Source organism: Pseudopipra pipra, chromosome 6 (assembly GCF_036250125.1).
Source record: "Pseudopipra pipra isolate bDixPip1 chromosome 6, bDixPip1.hap1, whole genome shotgun sequence".
Lineage (NCBI taxonomy): Eukaryota > Metazoa > Chordata > Aves > Passeriformes > Pipridae > Pseudopipra > Pseudopipra pipra.
The window spans coordinates 37,439,812-37,457,561 of NC_087554.1; the positions used below are offsets into that span (position 1 = coordinate 37,439,812).

At 35.5% G+C, this 17,750-nt stretch overlaps 1 protein-coding gene across 6 annotated transcripts in view; it reads right to left on the bottom strand.

Moving 5' to 3' along the window:
* STRN3 (striatin 3) overlaps positions 1-17,750 on the bottom strand; it is a 66,923-nt gene that overhangs the window by 47,777 nt on the left and 1,396 nt on the right. The window lies entirely within an intron of this gene.

A 17,750-nucleotide genomic window follows, 5' to 3' on the forward strand; every position in this document is an offset into this window, starting at 1 on the left:
GAGATGAATACAAAATTTAAACAGTCAATGATTGTACTGGATTGGCCATCATTACACAGACTCATTTGTCCCCATTATGACTCTAAATTAACTGAAGCCATTGGGTAGCTCACTACAAGATTAGATATAAAATTTCCTTAGAAGAGGTATTTAAAAAACTAAAATAAGGAAAATAAAGCAGAGACCACATTGCTCTACTAAGGTCAAGAGCAACACCACAATTTAATTATTAAAGGAGGCAGGGGGAACTGCTATAATCGGCACCTAATCTATCCTTCAAGATTTTTATAAAGAGATTGGTTGTACATTTTCACTACTCAGTGGTTACAGCCTGAAACAGTTTAACCAGGATGATAACATTCTTGTATCGCTCCTTTCTTGAGATTAAGTGATATCATTGTATAAGACTTGACATATGAGCCCTGATTTTAGCCCCTCTGGCCTTGTGCTCAATGGTGACCAAATTAAAATACGTTCCTTTAACTTGCATTAGCTCAGTAATGATTTAATCAATTAAAATCCTAGTGAGAACAAGGCAGTTATGAGTATTCCAGTTAAAAGTTCAACTAACCACTGTCACTTGGTAAGAAACAGTAATGTACCAGTGTACGGTAATAGAGGAGAGTTTAAGGGATGGGGGGAAAAAACACCAATGCCGCACCAAAAAAACCCCAAACACACTGAAACAGACTTCATACTGACTGCACAGATATTTCAAAATAAAAGGTAGGGACCAAGATCCAGAATCAGCAAACCCAACTATACCCAACTGCAATTCTGTTACTTAGATTCAAAAAAACACTACAAAACTGACTCTAATCAAATACAAAGTTAACAGCCTTCTGCAGAAAGCTACCACTACACATAACTTGTACTCCCCTAATACCTAAGGCAGCAAATGACCAACACAATTTCACAAGCCCAACAAGTTATCCCAGTTTTCACCAGTCAATGCAAAGTTGTTACATAAATAACAAAATACACATTAAATAGTTATAAAAGCAGGGGGTTTTTGGAAGGTAACATATTACATGCACATATGCACAACACTGTACTTCAAATATTTGGAAGTTACTGACTGCCCACAAACTCTTCCTACAAAAATAAACCCAGAACTAAATACTTTAATAATTATCTAATAAAGGTTATAAAAGCTCTTATGCCCTTTGGCTTGAATGCAACTCTCAGCTTCTTCCAAACTTCAGGTCTTCTCTAAGTGATAGTTTTCTCCCCTTTCATTAGTCTTCTTTCACTGGCCAACACCCTCCTACAACTATTTGACAAATCTTAGTTGCCAGCTGCAACTGTTGGGCCTTATTTCAGCCCTAGAGAGGAAAACATAATTCTGATCATACACAGAGGGAGGCATCTGCTTCCTAAAGGCTCACAGACAAAATTTTTCCATGTGTTAATATTTCTGGAGTACTTGGCCAAGCAGAATCAAGTTTCCATATTTAAAAGGTATTGCCTAGATCTCATACTTTTCAACCAGACAGGTTAATGAGCTGAGTGATCTTGAGAATTAATATACTAAAGAAACAATGGTACAGAAATAAAAATAACCCAAAATCCACCCTACGAAAAACCCTCAAAAGAACAACAGTATTTATAATAATCTTTACAGGGTCCAGTAGGTTGAACAGAAGGGTTACCACAAAACACACTTTGTAGCTGGGGTTTTGACATTTTTGTCAATATTAGCAGATTTCTTCTAGCATTGCTTTCTGTAATTGCTTGGATACACATTTGACTGATTTTAGGATTTATTACTTTTTTCTCATTGTAACCGTCACATAGCTAAAATGCAATAGAAGTTAAGAGCTCAATATTTAGAAATATCAAAAATCAATTTAGACTGGAGGAGTACTTAGTCATCAAAACCCTCAACATGAAACCAAGAATTAGGTCACCAAAAATTTGCTGTATAAATTAATCAACTAGCTCCCTTCGGTCTGAACTGAGAAATGAGAGGTGTCAAAACAATACACTTGATGTACTCCCTGACTATGAGCCCTAAGGATTAACACACAATTTCCCAACACCTTTTTTGAAATGCGGTAAATCTCGGGGTCGATAAAACCATATAAAGCAAACACATCAATCTCCCTCAGGGGTGCTGTACTAACTTGGGTTCCATACACAAAGACAAATGCTTAAGAAATTATCTCTACATAATACAACTTTCACAATCCTTAGATATTCAAATATTGAAACAATTGAAACAATTCTCAGGAGAGCTAGATTTGATATGATTTGTAAATATACTGATGATTTGAGATTGTCTAGCACAAAAACTGGGAAACAAAATGGCAAAGAAGCATTTGGTCTCACCTTTTCACCCCACCCTCCCTAGTTACAACAGAATTCTTTCTATTGTCTTACACCAATTTGTAAGTCCCCAGGCTGATACTACCAAGAGCAATCCTCCTCCTCATACTGCTGTTCCTTCTGCTGTGCTGACTGAGCTACTTGTGTTCACATATATCAAGCCTACCGAGGAAATCATCCTATTTATTTTTTACTCAGTTCTAAATTACATCAGTTTCCTGATTCTACTCTGTACAGCCATGGGAGTACGCAGGCTGGCACAGGGGATGCAAACAGGATACTGAAGTAACAGCTCCCTTCAGAGATAACATGGTCTTAGATCAGCCTAAACTGACCATGATACCATAACATGCATGTCCAGGGCACAAGAGTTGCAAAAACAAGAGCAGAGAGACTACAAAAGTCAAATGCAAGTCTTAACTCTTTTGAATTGAAAATTTAATCAAAATGCACTTTAAAAAGTGTATTAACATGAACATTTCTTAAGGGGAAGAAAACATGTAATAGCTCTTTTACAAAACATGTAATAGTTCTGTAAGCAAAAATATGGCCTTTCATGGGTTAAAATCCAGCTGTATTCAGTTGTGTGCAGATTCTGTTAGAATATTTTTCACTACAGATAAGGACTGTACTTCACATTCTTCAAAGCCTAATCAAGAGTCTTATTTTCAGGGCAGGTTCCTTCTTTTCTACCAGCCTGTAAATTTCCATGTTTACAGTGTTTTCACAGATCCCTGGGATCCACTATGTTTCTACAAAATTGACATTTAATAACTCTGGTCTCCCTCTACACCTTGGCCCTCAGCTGTGAGTACCACCACACAAACTTGCTCAGCTTTATTATGAAAGTGAATTCGGGCAGCTTTGAGAAGTAGTTAGAGTGACAGATACTTTGTATTTGTGCAAGGATGCATGAAATAATGCCTGAAACAAGGCAAGATAGAATTCAAGGATAAAAAGAATTACTGAATAGCTACTTGAACAGTATGGATCCCATGAAAAAGAGTTGTCTGAGATTTAAAAACTACAGAATGCACATGCAGAAAAGAACACTTAAAAATCCTAGTATCTGATATTTTAGACTTTGTAAACTTAGCATTGTTTTAATGGCATATTGCATTTCAGATATATATGCATTTTGGAGTTGGAAAAGTTTTTATCTTTTAAATAGCAAGTCTGATCATACACAAACCAGGAAACAGTGTTTCAGACAAACGCTAAGATCTCAAACAAGAAACTGAAGTTTCCCTTAAACGACAGGAATAATTAAAAATCACTGGTTATACTGATAGTCCACATCCTAGTATGCAATTACACTGCTTGTTCAAAGTGTAATAGACGATTTAAACTAGTTTACTAAATTACTTACACATAACTTTCAATTCTTAAAAATATTTCATTTCATACAGAAGCTTATAAATCAAAATTTAAAGAAAAAAAAAAAGTGTCCTGGGAAGAAAATGAGGATTTTTCCCCCCCTTCTTTCAAAAGAAACTAGAAAGGTCTTAAAACTTCAGAATTATTGCTCTACATTTGATACAGCACTACCCATAGCAGCATTCATATTAAACTATGCTTCATTGCTTTAACTGCACAGAAAAGACCAACAATCTTCACACTGAAGTTATTACAGCATTTTGGGTAGGTGAAATTGCATATGTAACCTAAAGTTTATATAATAACTATGATATCCACATAGGATTTCATAGTCTTATTTTACTAATAAATCCTGATATGTAGTATTTGAAATACTTGTCCAACACCTGAAACCTAGTGAAACACATTAAAGGGAAAAAGAGGCACAAAAGAAACCTGGATGGTAAAGGCCTGATTAAAAGCCTTATCTTCTGCTGTTGAAATTACCAGAAAGGATTAGTGTTTCAAACTATTGAATTCTAATGGGTTTACCAATACAGGAACACACTCAATAAGTAAGTATACTTTCTTTCCATTTCAGTTCTAAACATTGTTAAATCTCAGTCTCTAGAAGTTTATTTTGAAAAAATTCAACTATATGTAAAGCAATACCAGCTACAATGCAATGCTTGTGTTTTGTTTTTCTGAAGTCCATTCAGACTTCTAGAGGGAAGGCATGAAAGGACTGCAGTAATTTTGCAAGAAGTGCAATACACTGGGGCAATTTAACTATATATACTCAGTGCATACACTAAGTGTATGCTTATCCTACTAAGGATAACTAAACCACAAAACTAAAAACAGTAGGATTTTTTTTAACCTTTTGGTTTAATCACAAGTTTATTACCACACAAAAATATTAATCTAATCTTAATTTTTAGATACTTATTATGTTGAAGATGAAGCAGAACACTGTTTAGGAAACTAGAAAATACTGGGGAGGTGGAAGATTTGACTCAGTCATTTAAGAGTGAACACACCTGTGCAGCTACTAATATTCCAGTTCCCATTCATAAAAGGGAAACTGAACATAAGATAAGCTTTCACCTTCTGTTTTCAATAAACACAGTCTGAAGCTTAACCTCCTTCAGAACATCTAGAAGCATGTAAAAGCATTGGGCATTTAGAAGAATTTTAGAGTATTCTTACAGATCTGATTATGTTTATATATTTATTGTCCTTACAGTTAATCTTTAACTGTCAATTGAGGACTGAAAGAAGACACCATACTATAAATAAATATATACATATATAAATTAAAATCTATATTTATTTTGTAAATTAAAGTCTCAAGATTCTCTCTCTAGTAAGTTACGCAGTAAGATGTCACTGGTCATATCAGCTTCATACATGTTCCAAAGATATATTACTTTAAAAGATCCTATAGAATAGAAAATAATTGGAAGACCAAAAAAAATAGAAACACCACCTCTCTTACATTAACAGAAAACCTTTACTTCATAAAGTAAGCTCAAGTTAAAGGTGTGGGGAAAAAAAAGATATCAACAACTAGTTAATACCAGTGTACATCTGAACAACATTTGCAAATAAAGAAGGTAATTTTTGGCAGAAACTTATGAAAAGTCAGTTAAATAACAGGGTAGTTAACTACTACACTTAGAGTAGCAAAGGAATTAAGATGTGTTCCCTTTTTTACAGATCTTTTCCATTTGAGCTGACGACCATTTCTTGCTCCCCAACGGATACTTTTTTCCAAGACTCAAGTGATCACTTCCTGATATCTTTTTAAAAGCAAACCCTAACCACTAAAACAGTGGCATGCTTGAGCAACTGTCTCATAAAAGGGGCAGACACAAGACACCCAACTAGGTCTAAGGAGGTTAATGACACAACTGAGGATTTACTCATCCATAAGTCCCCTTTCAGTCCTGCAATGGCTATGGATGGCAAAGACTAGGCTTGCAAAATTCTCTCCTTCCCTAAATCTGTCTTTTCTCTTTCCCACTACCACCATATCATTCACATTCAAACGTTTGCCTCTTCACTACAGGGCCAAATACTGTCAAGTTTCATCAGCATCTCTGAACAACTTTCAGAAAATCCAGCCTTCAATTGCATCCTGTTCTGTGCTAGGGCCAAACTTCCAAGTCACAACTTAAACTCAGCATAAAACTGCCTTCATTCTGTCACTCTTAGAATTTTTTCACGGAATCATTTTTTTCTAGGAATTTTATAGGCACTCTCTTAACCAATATGGTACTTAGGAATAGTACAGTAACAAAACTCACACAACTCATAATTGTGTTTTTAAAGACTAACACCCTCTAAACTTCATGGTTTGGAAACACAGTAAACCAAGTCTGTCCACAGACTTACACCCAGTACAGAGAAGCCAATGGCAGTGGGGAAAAAAAGTCAGTTTAGACTACATGTCCAAAAAAAGCTGAAGGCACTAAAAACAATGGATTCACACTCTTTTACAAAAAGAGCATTGTCCTCAAAGACTAAAACATACATGTCTAAAAACTGGACACTAAAAACATTTATTTTTTTAATAACAAAAGCAAGTGCCTTAGAAGTTTATCATTCACTGACTATTCTCGTACTCAAGTGTTCTTCATGCAACAACGCTTCTAAAATTTTGTTTCATTTAGAAACTTAGAAACCACTAAGCACAGTTTAATTTATAAATAAGTTTTCCATTTCAATTTCAGTCTGAGAGACGTTCATTCAGAAAAGGAAGTTCCTGCCTAGGAATTATTAAAAGAACTGTCACCTTCCTGAAAGAACATTCTATTCTGTAAGACTGAACTATTACATTAACTTCACAAAAAGTGAAGTTAATCTGGTCTTTATCATCTACACACTGTAAAAGAACTATTAAAACGCTCCATGACACAGTGTCAGAATGTCAGCCACTGTCCCTACATGCCAGCTCTCCTTCTCCCCACAATCAGAGCCAAGAGCCAGCAAATTTTATCTGAAAGCTGTTAAACAGACATAATCATTTCTTTAATCAACTGACAGTTAACAGGAATGCTTGGAGCTACTGCATCACCTAACTAGACACAAATGCTCATTCCTTCACCCATATCAATACAATTCTAATGACAAATCAAAGTCTTTCCATTCAAATATCAAATTGAATGCCACCACTCAAGATAACTAAATAGTTAACCAAGTAAAACATAAGCAGCAAAAGCAATTCTTACTCGTTATAAACACTATTCTGTGAAGAGTCTGGATACCATATTTCAACCACATTTCTTAAGCACATTGTTGAATAATCCATGAATCATGTTTGAAAACAAGCTCTGAAGACTTTAAGGCAGTCACATTCCCAATAATAATTTAAGAAAGCTCTGCACACAAATGTAAATTAAACTAAGTTCTCTTTACAATTCAGCCTGTTTGACAATATAAGTATCATTCTTCAAGAAAGTATGTACTTCCTGAAGATCAAGTCACGTAATGCAAAACTAAAAATCCCACATCTATTATCTGAAATGACTTTCTATGGAACTTCAATTTTTTTCACATCAGTTTTCCCAATACATAAAATAACAATATTAGTGTTCATATGCCTTTTACAGTAAAAAGTTACGACAGAATGTTAGGTGCTCACCCACCACATGATGTGTTTATCCAGCTGTGTGCCAGACATTTTGTCCAGAAGGGTATTGTGAGAGACAGTATCGAAAGCTTTACTGAAATCCAAAAAGATTACATCAAATGGCTTCCCTTGATCAAGTAGGTGGGTTACCTTGTCATAGAAGGAAATCAGGTTGGATAAGCAGGACTTTCCTCTCATGAAGCTGTGCTGGCTGTGACTGATGACTGCATTGTCCTTCAGGTGTTTTTCAATACCTCCCAAAATAATAATCTCTATAATTTTACCAGTCACTGAAGTGAGACTGGCAGGTCTGTAGTGACCAGGGTAATCCTTCCTGAAAACTGGGACAACATTAGCCAGCTTCCAGTCAACTGGGACCTTTCTGGATTCCCAAGATGTCAGCCAAAAATTAATATTCTTTTCATAGATGAAAAGAAATTCTTATACTACTGTTTGGTAAGAAACTATTGAAGTTTAGGTTTTTTAAAATCTATTAAGTCATAGTGTTTTCCAAATGTCTGTGCTGGAGAAAACCCACAACACAATTGCAACACCAATGACAAAAACTGAGTCTTGCCAAAAATACCAGCTATCAACTCTAAGTATTCCCTCCCTCAATTAAGACTATATATAGCATTTCCTATGTAAATATTCTATTTTGGAACATTCTGTATATTATTCCAATATAAACTGGTTGAGAGAGTCAAAGGTTGTGAGCAGTACCTTCTCTGAGGAAAAACTAATGAAAATAGACACAGACAAGCTTGTGGACAAGTCAAATCACAATGTTGGACAATCAACAGCAAAATACACTGTAACCACAGCTTAGATAGTGTTTAAACCACTTGAGAAATACTCTCGACCATCACAGCTATAACACCACAGTGCAGCAAGTATTTTGAAAACATTTAGCATCATCATAGATGTCAGTTTATTAATGAAATGTTCTATGTGAAGTAATGCTAAAATAATGTCTAAAAAAATTTCACTTGACTTTGAAATCTCTGAAGTAGTTTTCTGCCCAGACCTAAACTCTCATAAATACTTAACCATACCGAAATAATCAGAGATTGAAAAGAAACTGTTGAATATGCTTTTATCTTTTCTATATATTACTGAAACACATATAATAAGGGTGCTCAAGACAGGTATACAATTTTCACATAATGCTACATAATAGTCCCAACTTACAGCACAAACTGATTGTAAAACACAGGCTTAAGTGCAGTGCAACCAGAGCAATTGTAAGAGAAATTCCTGAAGAAAAATCAGGATTATTTTGCAGTTGTGAGTCTTAGAATTTACACTGCAAGGGTTCTTGTACATTTTCTTCTAACTTTAATTTTTCAAGAACAGCTTCTGGCCTTGGACAGGCATATTCAACAACCCACCAGCAAACTATTGAACTACTTGTACTTTGATACTGGCTATCAGTAATCTGTTTAGGTCTCTGTTTTAACTAATAAACAAAAGGTCATTGCCTTTCTTAGTAGACACCAGCTATGTTGAGTACATTCCATCTATTACAGGACAGATAGTGCTGACTCCCTTTTTACTTAAGACAGCCATTCTTAAAAATCCCTTACTAAGAACTAAGAAATATCTTAGTTCTCTCAGTTCCAAGGGTCCAATTCTTAATTTAAGTCTGATGCCTTATGAAAAAGCATGGACAGAACACATAAACTTAACAGCAGTAGATTAGACTACAGAGTAAGAGATGGTTTATTGTAAATCCATTTCTATTTCTTCTGTGTCTCCATGTAGAAAGGATTCATAAATTTTCATTGTACAAAAATTATTTTGTTATGTTTTATACTTGTTGCCTGATTATTTCTTTGGCTGTTGCACCAAAAGGAAAAACAAAACAAACAAACAAAAACTAATCAAAACAACAAACAAACAAACAAAACAAAAACCCAAATAAAAGAAGAGAAAAAAAAAACACAGTTACCCAACTTCACACATATATCTGTCAAACTATTTACACACCCTCACTGGGATTTAACTTTTCTAAAGTGAAGCTCCAATCTGCTGTGTCATATCCCTTAAACTAAACAATTTTCTACTGTAATATAAAAAGCCTCTGAATAAGTCTAAACCCCAGTGAAGCATCTAATAAGGCTACCCCTCAGATTGCCTTCTGATTTACCAAGAAGACTGAATTCTAAATGGATACCTCTTCAGGATGTTATTTCCAGACCTCAAACGGGTTTTATGTCAAATTCTCAGCATTCCTTTCAAAATGACTACTAAAGAATGGGACATTATATTTCAGTGTTGACTTTGCCAGTTCTGCACAGATCACAGGACAGAAATCACTTCCCAATTTCTGTATTTATAGCTCCCGCTTATAAAGCCAGGGATCATTCAGGGGTTTTATTAACTTCTTTTAGCAGGAAAGTCACAGCAGTCCTGGAGGAAAACAACTCAGCATGATTATTTCAGCACAAGTTCATCCTCAGTTGCAGTTGCTCACTCTGTCATTATCTCTATTTTCTGCATTTCTCCTAAATGCATGAACCTTCCAAATAACATCTTTAAAACAAAACCAAAAAACAGTTACACACCTTGGACCATTTCCATCTAAAAAGATTCACATACAGTCTTTTAAATTGCTTGGCATTTTTTGGGACACATTATGCTAGTAAAAAAATTTTCTTTTCAATGAAGTCACCACTACAACCAGTAAAATTAATTAGGTATATACCAAAAGACAGTATTTGAATTTGATAAGATTAAAAATATCTTTACGGTCAGCATCACTACACTGGCACATTATTCCATTAACATGAAGCTACTTTGTTAAGTTATACAGCTAATGACAGATGGCCACAGCTAGAGCTTCGTTAGATACTTAATACTACATAGAACTGAAAATATTAAGCTCATTTTTTTTATTATTACTAGTATGTGTAGTAAAAGATCACATAAGTAAGAATGAAATTGTATACTTTGCAGTGTGGCAAGTTCTCATAATCACTATGGAGTGAAAAGGGAAGGGAGGAATTGCAGTGCGGCAAACATCCTCAAGAAACCAGGAACACCTACTTACTAATCAGGAATATAGAAGGAGAAAGCATAATCCACAGCACACTACGAACACAGTGATCTGAACTGACCTAGACTGTTCCAGTGATGAACACTCATGTCAGTGTTCATCAGCTGCAAGTCAGGAGCACACATGCCTAAGGAACAGACAGTAGAAAGCAAGAACTATTTGAATATAAGAAGTCATATATATATACACACACACATCGAAGAATACAGTCTACAGAGTATAGAGAGCTTTGCATTGTTAAGGCAATTGCAACATTGACAGCAAAAAAACTGAATATAATCAAGTTGAGGGAATTAAAAGTTAAGAAAGAGTAAGATGATTAAAATAAAAGTGTATAATTTAAAGTGTTTTCGGTGAGGCATCACAGAAGGTTGAAAAGGGGCAGGTATTTTGCACCTCCTAAATGTTAATCCAGTCTCCTGGCACAGAACAGTGCCAGCGCTCTCTAATTTACACCACTTCACCAGAGAGTTAACACAGCCAGTAGTCCTGCCTTCTACCAATACAACTGTATATATCTTGCTAAAGCCATGAAACAGAATAGCTCTTATAAAACTTGTAAAGATGTTCACACGTTCTCCTTGAACTCTCTTCTGAGAGTTGTTTGTCAAAGTGAGATCTTTTCCCAGGGTCTCAAGGTGTATCACAGGATTCTGTTCCTGCACCCCAGGGTCCAGGAGTTAAGCACATCATCCTCAAAGAAAGCAAATCACCACAGTTTCAAATTAAATACTAGAGTCCAGCTTGTTATAGTGGTCACCAGTATAAAGCCAAGGGGCTTTCTTTGGGTTTTTTAGTCTAGGAGGAGTATTATAGGATCATCATCCTCATATGTGGTGGTAGTTAAAGAGTGGCAATATTTTGGGTGAAGAAAAAACAAGGTGAGCAAATGGAAGAAATTTTACAGCAACCAACCTGTTGAAAAATTTTATAATCAGAAAGACCTGGACTTTCTAAAGTTCATTCTCTATTTCAGGATCATTTCAGTCAGCATTCAGAGAAGGACAATTTTTCAGAATGTTACATTCAACATATGCAGGATTTTTCAATATAAATATATACATAAACATGCACAATAGCTTCAAAAAAAGCTAGGAATGCACTTCATTTCTCAGTAACATTGAGTCGAATTTATTCTGAACTCAGAAAAATGTATTTTTACCTTTAATTGCTAACAGGAGGCTACCTCTAATCAGCCATTTTTAGTAAAGATCCTATAGTGGCAGAGAAACCTACAGACTGCTTGAATTCATGCTGTAGATTCAGGACTGGTCCTGAACAATAGCCAACTTCCTAATTAGCTCTTGATACCTGTTTGGAGTTGCACTGATAAAGGCAGAAGGTATCATTAAACTCAACATCCTGCTGAGCCATTGCTTAGGATAATTCAAGAACAGTCTGAGTGAAAAAAAGTAACAATAAGACAGGCAAACAAAGCTCTTCCAAGTCCTGAAGATATGTTAAATCACTGGAAGATCCAACTTCCCTGCCATACTCTTGATCAGTTAGGAAAAACAAATCATTATCACTTTCTCCCAACTGGTTAAATGACAAAAAGGATCAAGAATACCCACCACTACCTCGAAACCTGCTTTCAGCATGAAATAAATAATTACACCAACAGATACTTCAACCCTCACAAAAAATTCCCCAAAGAGACATTTCTCATAGAGCCATTCGATATGCATAGGCAATGAAACTAAGAAATAAAATACATGCCCAGTGTTTAACAAAGTACAAATAACACTTCTTCACCAGGAAGTGTTATATAACTTACATGCCACATACTTCTACACTGTGCCTAAAAGAAAACCTCAGACTGTTATGAATTACCAGTTCTGTGCACTTCGAAGAGAGATTTTATTCCAAATACGCATTTATGAAAAGGCAATCATTAAACTTTTATACCAAGTGTTGCTAGAAGGGAGTTATTTGGGAACAATATTCCAGAAAAAGTTACACAACTTCTACACTGACCAATATCTTCCTGTACATAAACTCCATAGCCATACAGGTATTTCCTGTTCACTCTCTATATGGATCTTTATGTAACTCTGTGTCCTGCATTCTTTTATTGTTTTGCCTCCATGAGGTGAATACTGCAAGAAAATTTTATAAAAGTGTTAAAGATCTAAATCAATGTTTTAAAAAATAAAATGGAAGAATGGGGCACAGAGAAGTAAAAACACTGTGTTTTTCAGTGAAGAAGACTCTAATCCTTTAGTGCCAAAAATCATACCTCAATTTTACAGTGAAACAAATGAAATATTAACATTCTTTCCACAGGAGAAAATCTCCTTATTTCTATTTATCTTGAACTATGTCAAAAAATCTCCTTACTCCAAATTCGCACATGTATTTCTTAAGGTAAGTTCTGCTATACAGCAATCATCTTTCAATTTACAATCATGTCCTCTCTTTATAGGTTATCCATACACAAAAAGGAAGCAGCTCTGCACAGTTTTAATTTGGAAGTCTTGCCAAGAAGCCTATGAGGAAAGGCAAGATTTATCCACAGACACATAGAACAGACTTTCAACCTTCAGTATACAGGCACCTGAAGTTCTACCAGAGGCAATCTGCCTCTTGATGTAGTTTAGACTAAACAGCTTACGGAAAGTCTTGAAGGAAATGGAAAACAGAAGGGAAACCCTTGATTATGTCTAATTGCCCCCTTACCCAAAATACTCAGAACGCTCAGCTGAGTGCTTTAAACTGCAAAATGGACTTAACTCTAGAAAATATGTACCTGTTTTCACCATTAGCTTAGAAAAATGATTAATGAACAGAAGTTTCTGGGGTTTAACTTCTAATATGTATGTTATTTTATACAGAAAAAGGTACTGAATATTCAGATATTCTATTATGTGAATAAACATTACTTTGTACAAAGAAGTACTTCTACACCCCTGCTACAGCAAGCACCTTAAGAGCTTGCACAAACAGAAGTTTGATGCATATATTAATCAAATATTCATCCAGTTCAGATGCATATATTACCCACATACCTCATGGCATTTACAGCTATCACAAAAAATAATGCTGATCAACTTTTTACAACCTACTTAATTTTATTTTCAGTCAGTGTTGATCAAGTAACCTGTGTGTTTTTTAAGGACTGCTTAAAAAGGACTGATTAGTTAAGCTTAATTTTATACTAAATACTGAAATTCACCTGTAAGACTCAATGAAATAGCAGTTTATCAATTAATCATACTTCCAACTTCAACCGTCTAGAATGTAACTGATAAACAATACATGCAGTTAAAATACACTGTGCATTTCACAACTGCAGCATCTGCATTTCCTGCCTTAATTTTGCATATTTGATCACAATTAATGCCCCGATATCAATCAGGGTTTGTTACTTAAGCAAGACAGTATCAAAACAGCACTAAGTATACTCTCGAACAATGAAACCGAAGCATTTTCCTGCTGATGGCAGGGAGGTTGGAACTGGATCATCTTTAAGGTCGCTTCAAACCCAAACCATTCTATGATTACATTTCAAAGGTAACTCACTGGTCGTGAGGATATCAGAACAGCTTGCCTAGTCAGCCCATCAGACCACCAATCTCAGTCTGCCACTTTTAACCATGGGCAGCCAGTGCCACAGGAGTAGCACAAAAACAAAAGAATAAACCTCAAAAACATTCCAAATCTCAAAAAAGTTGTAAATCAAAAAGATAGTATCTTTGAATTTAGATATCCCCAGGAAATTTTCTTCCAAGAACTTATGCAAACCCTTTTTGACCCAAGAACACTTTAGCATTTACATACACATATATTTACAACAGGCCTCTGCATAAAATTCCACTAATTCTTGAAAAGACGGGGGTTTTTTTAAATAGTTATTTTTAATTAATGCTCCCTAGCTGCTGAGACATACTGATTATTTCCAACAAACTAATAACCATTCCACAACCCTCATAACCATTTCTACTTGCAATCTATCATCAAAACAAATTATCTGCCTGCTAAATGCAAGTCAAAGTCTATACTATAAGAAGCAATAACTGTTCCTCCACGTTTGAGAGAAACATTCCCAACATTATCTCCACCTCCTCTTCAAACCTGCAACACAGTAAAATAAGCCACATACAGCCAAAACTTTCAGCAATTGATTCTCGCTACACTTTATAAACACTGAAAAATGCTGAAATACAGCATGACGGTATATATACTCTAAACGTGGTCTCAATTTAGTTCATGATATCAACACTTTTACATATGTTATCTGAAGATACACTTTATTTTTTAAAGGAATATCCCGTATAAAATTCCTTTAATGAGCCTGTTCCGCACCCCCCAGCAGAAAGTGAAAGGGGGAGGCATGCAAGTAAAATCTGAAATCTATGGGGTTTGGTGGTTTGGGCTTTTTAAACACTTACATAAAAAACCACAAAATGTTAGATAACAAAACTTTCCTGTAATGTCACCAAACAGTTGGGAAAAAGAGCATTTGTAAAATTTGATAAACTAGGAACTTCAGTTGTGTGTCACCAAAGACGTCAGGATAAAAAATGTATTAACAATCATATGCACATTTAAGTTACTTAAGAGGCTATATAACATTTAAATTGAAATTGCACATATTTTGTTCTGAGTGTTTATGTTTCTTAATTATTCATCCTATTCATTAGAACATTTGGAAGTAGCATCTACTGATAATTCTCTCCCAGCATATTTGTGTGTGATTTTGAAGTACCAGAGAGTACTCCATTTCACTTTTATCTGCTTCAGAAAACCTGAAGAAACTGCACAATTGAGACCTTTATTCCAGCCAAGCCTTACTATAAGCCCCACAGGCAAGTGGATCTCCCTTGGTTTTTCCTGCAAAGTTGCAACCTTTCCTATGATACACCTTTTTGACACAACCTTTATCTTCTTTCTTTAAATGTTTCTGTATCTCCACAGTGGTTTTGGATCGATGTTTCTTTTTCTTTTAGGAGACTATGGAACCGCTTACCACCTAGAGCAAATAATTACTTCTAACAAATACATAACATTCAACAATATGGACTTAGAGTAACTCCTCTGAAGTGCATAAATGTCTTCGAAAAGATGGACAGTGTAGCTCAGTTTAACCGCTATAATCATCAAGGTCAATAGATTGACAGCTCAAAGTTACAGTTACAATTACACAGCATTGCTACAGTAAAAATCTTTTAGTTCACCAAAAAGGGAACAGATCAATGCAACGCCAGACTACTTATTTTCTACACAGCTGTGAGTAAATGCTTAAAAAGTTACTGCAGCAGCCAATATTACAAGTGAAAGGAAAAAATGTCAGAATATCAGGCGTGCAGTACTTGAAACATTTCTGTACTTGATATTGGTTTGCATACACAGATCTGTCTCATGATGATGCTGCTTCTCTTCTGCACACAAGCAGAACAGCCATGCATCTGAAGAGTTGGAAAGTCAATGTAAAATTATTAACATTTTATATTCAAAGGCTGATGTAAATGTAGACTTAAGTCTACCAGTACATGACTTCAGACCCAAAGGCTCAAGACCCTCTATTAGTCTTTATAGCTGTGGTATAAGCCCCAACACAATAAGGTAATATGTACTTTAAATTATTTATAAAAATGTGTCCCACAGACAGGTAGAACAAAAGAAAAAGTTCTTTACAAGATCCATCTCTCCCTGCACCATCACCCCTCTATGCAAAGAGCACTCTTACAAAAGGTGGGCAATTCTTCCACTCACTTTAACCATACAGGAAAAGGAAGGGGGTAGGTGGGTAAATCACAGGAGTCCCATTAATTTCATACTGCAGATAAGAAAGTATCTTATTCTGTGGAATAATAAAGTCATAAATTTAGAACAGATAAATAAAATCACACATATTGCTAAGGCACTTGGTTTTCCACATAAATTTTATAGAATCATAGAATCAACCGGATTGGAAAAGACCTCCAAGATCATCAAGTCCAACCATTGATCCAACACTGCCGTGGTTACTAGACCATGGCACCAAGTGCATTGTTTGCAAAGTTATAAAGAATTTGTAATTGCCAGCACTGAGAAACAATGTTTACAGAGTTTACCACCATGCTGAAAGAATGAAGAAATAAGAACAATGAAATTACCTGCATCAGGAGAGTTGCAAATAAATCATCTAACACTCACTTCCATATAAACTATCGACTGTCATGCTATGGACATGCTGTTTTCCTTTCAACCCAGGAGCCCTCAATCATCAAAAAACCTCACACTGGTACACTGTATCACTCTCACCAGTTTCAGCAGACAAAACTGTTGTCTGGGGTCCAAACTATTAAAATTTTATTAGCCACAAAATATACTGTGGCTTTACATCTTGAGTTGTAGAAAAACAAAAAAACCAAAAGGCCTGGTAAACACCTATCTTCCAAAAATATTCTCAACACACTCCTGTATCAGTCTTCACAACTGTAAATTCGACATTTAAAATCCAAAGGTAATGCCTTCCTTCCCTTCTATCCTGGGATTCTGAAGTTATAAAAAAATATCTCCCTCATGGAGCTGCAGTGTGCAGCAACTATGCTGTCTCTGTCCCGTGGCCTTATGCACACATATATGAATCAACACGTATGTAATCAGGGTCAGAACTAGTACCATACTTCCAGAAATAAGCACCTGAAACAATGTGGTAATGGATGACAAACAGCAACCACAAACAAAATGCAGCAGACTTGGCAAGAGTGCATCAGGGAGTCTAGAGGCCACATGAGTTCACAGCAGCGCTTTTTCAGTTAGACATAACTTTCGAAGTCTCCGAACTGTGCTCCACAACAGGGTACAGAATATAGTACTTCATTTTGAAGTAATAAGCCCATACATAAAAATTTCAAGATGGTTTTCTTTGCTAATGAATAGCACTAAGCAACTTAATTCTAAACACAGTGCTGTATTACAAAGACACTAGAGGAAACAGGAGAAATAGCCAATTACCCTCTGCTAAAAACTCCCGCCAATGTCCAACACACTGATTTTAAAACCAGCCATTCCACAAGGTTTAAAATGGTAAGACTAGCAGTAAGTGAAGGAAACAGTGAAACCTCTTCATCTGTTTCCCTTGGTGGTTTTTTAAAATTCTTTCTTAATTATAGTTGTAACAAAAATAGCGCGAGTTACAGGCTTATTATAGAGACAAGAAGCTCTGAAAGAACTGCCCAGGCTCAGGTATAGTTCTTGGTTCTGAAATCTGAAAGTAAATGCCTTGCAAACTTTGGCTGCTGTTGCAGCAGGTTATTAAAAACTCTAATTAGAGTGTAATTTGATGGAATGCCACTTTAGGATAGTAAACATTCACTCAGTAAAAAAAACCACGAAAAATTCTTTGGAAGCAACAAAATTTGCTATCATTTTTTAACATTGTTATCA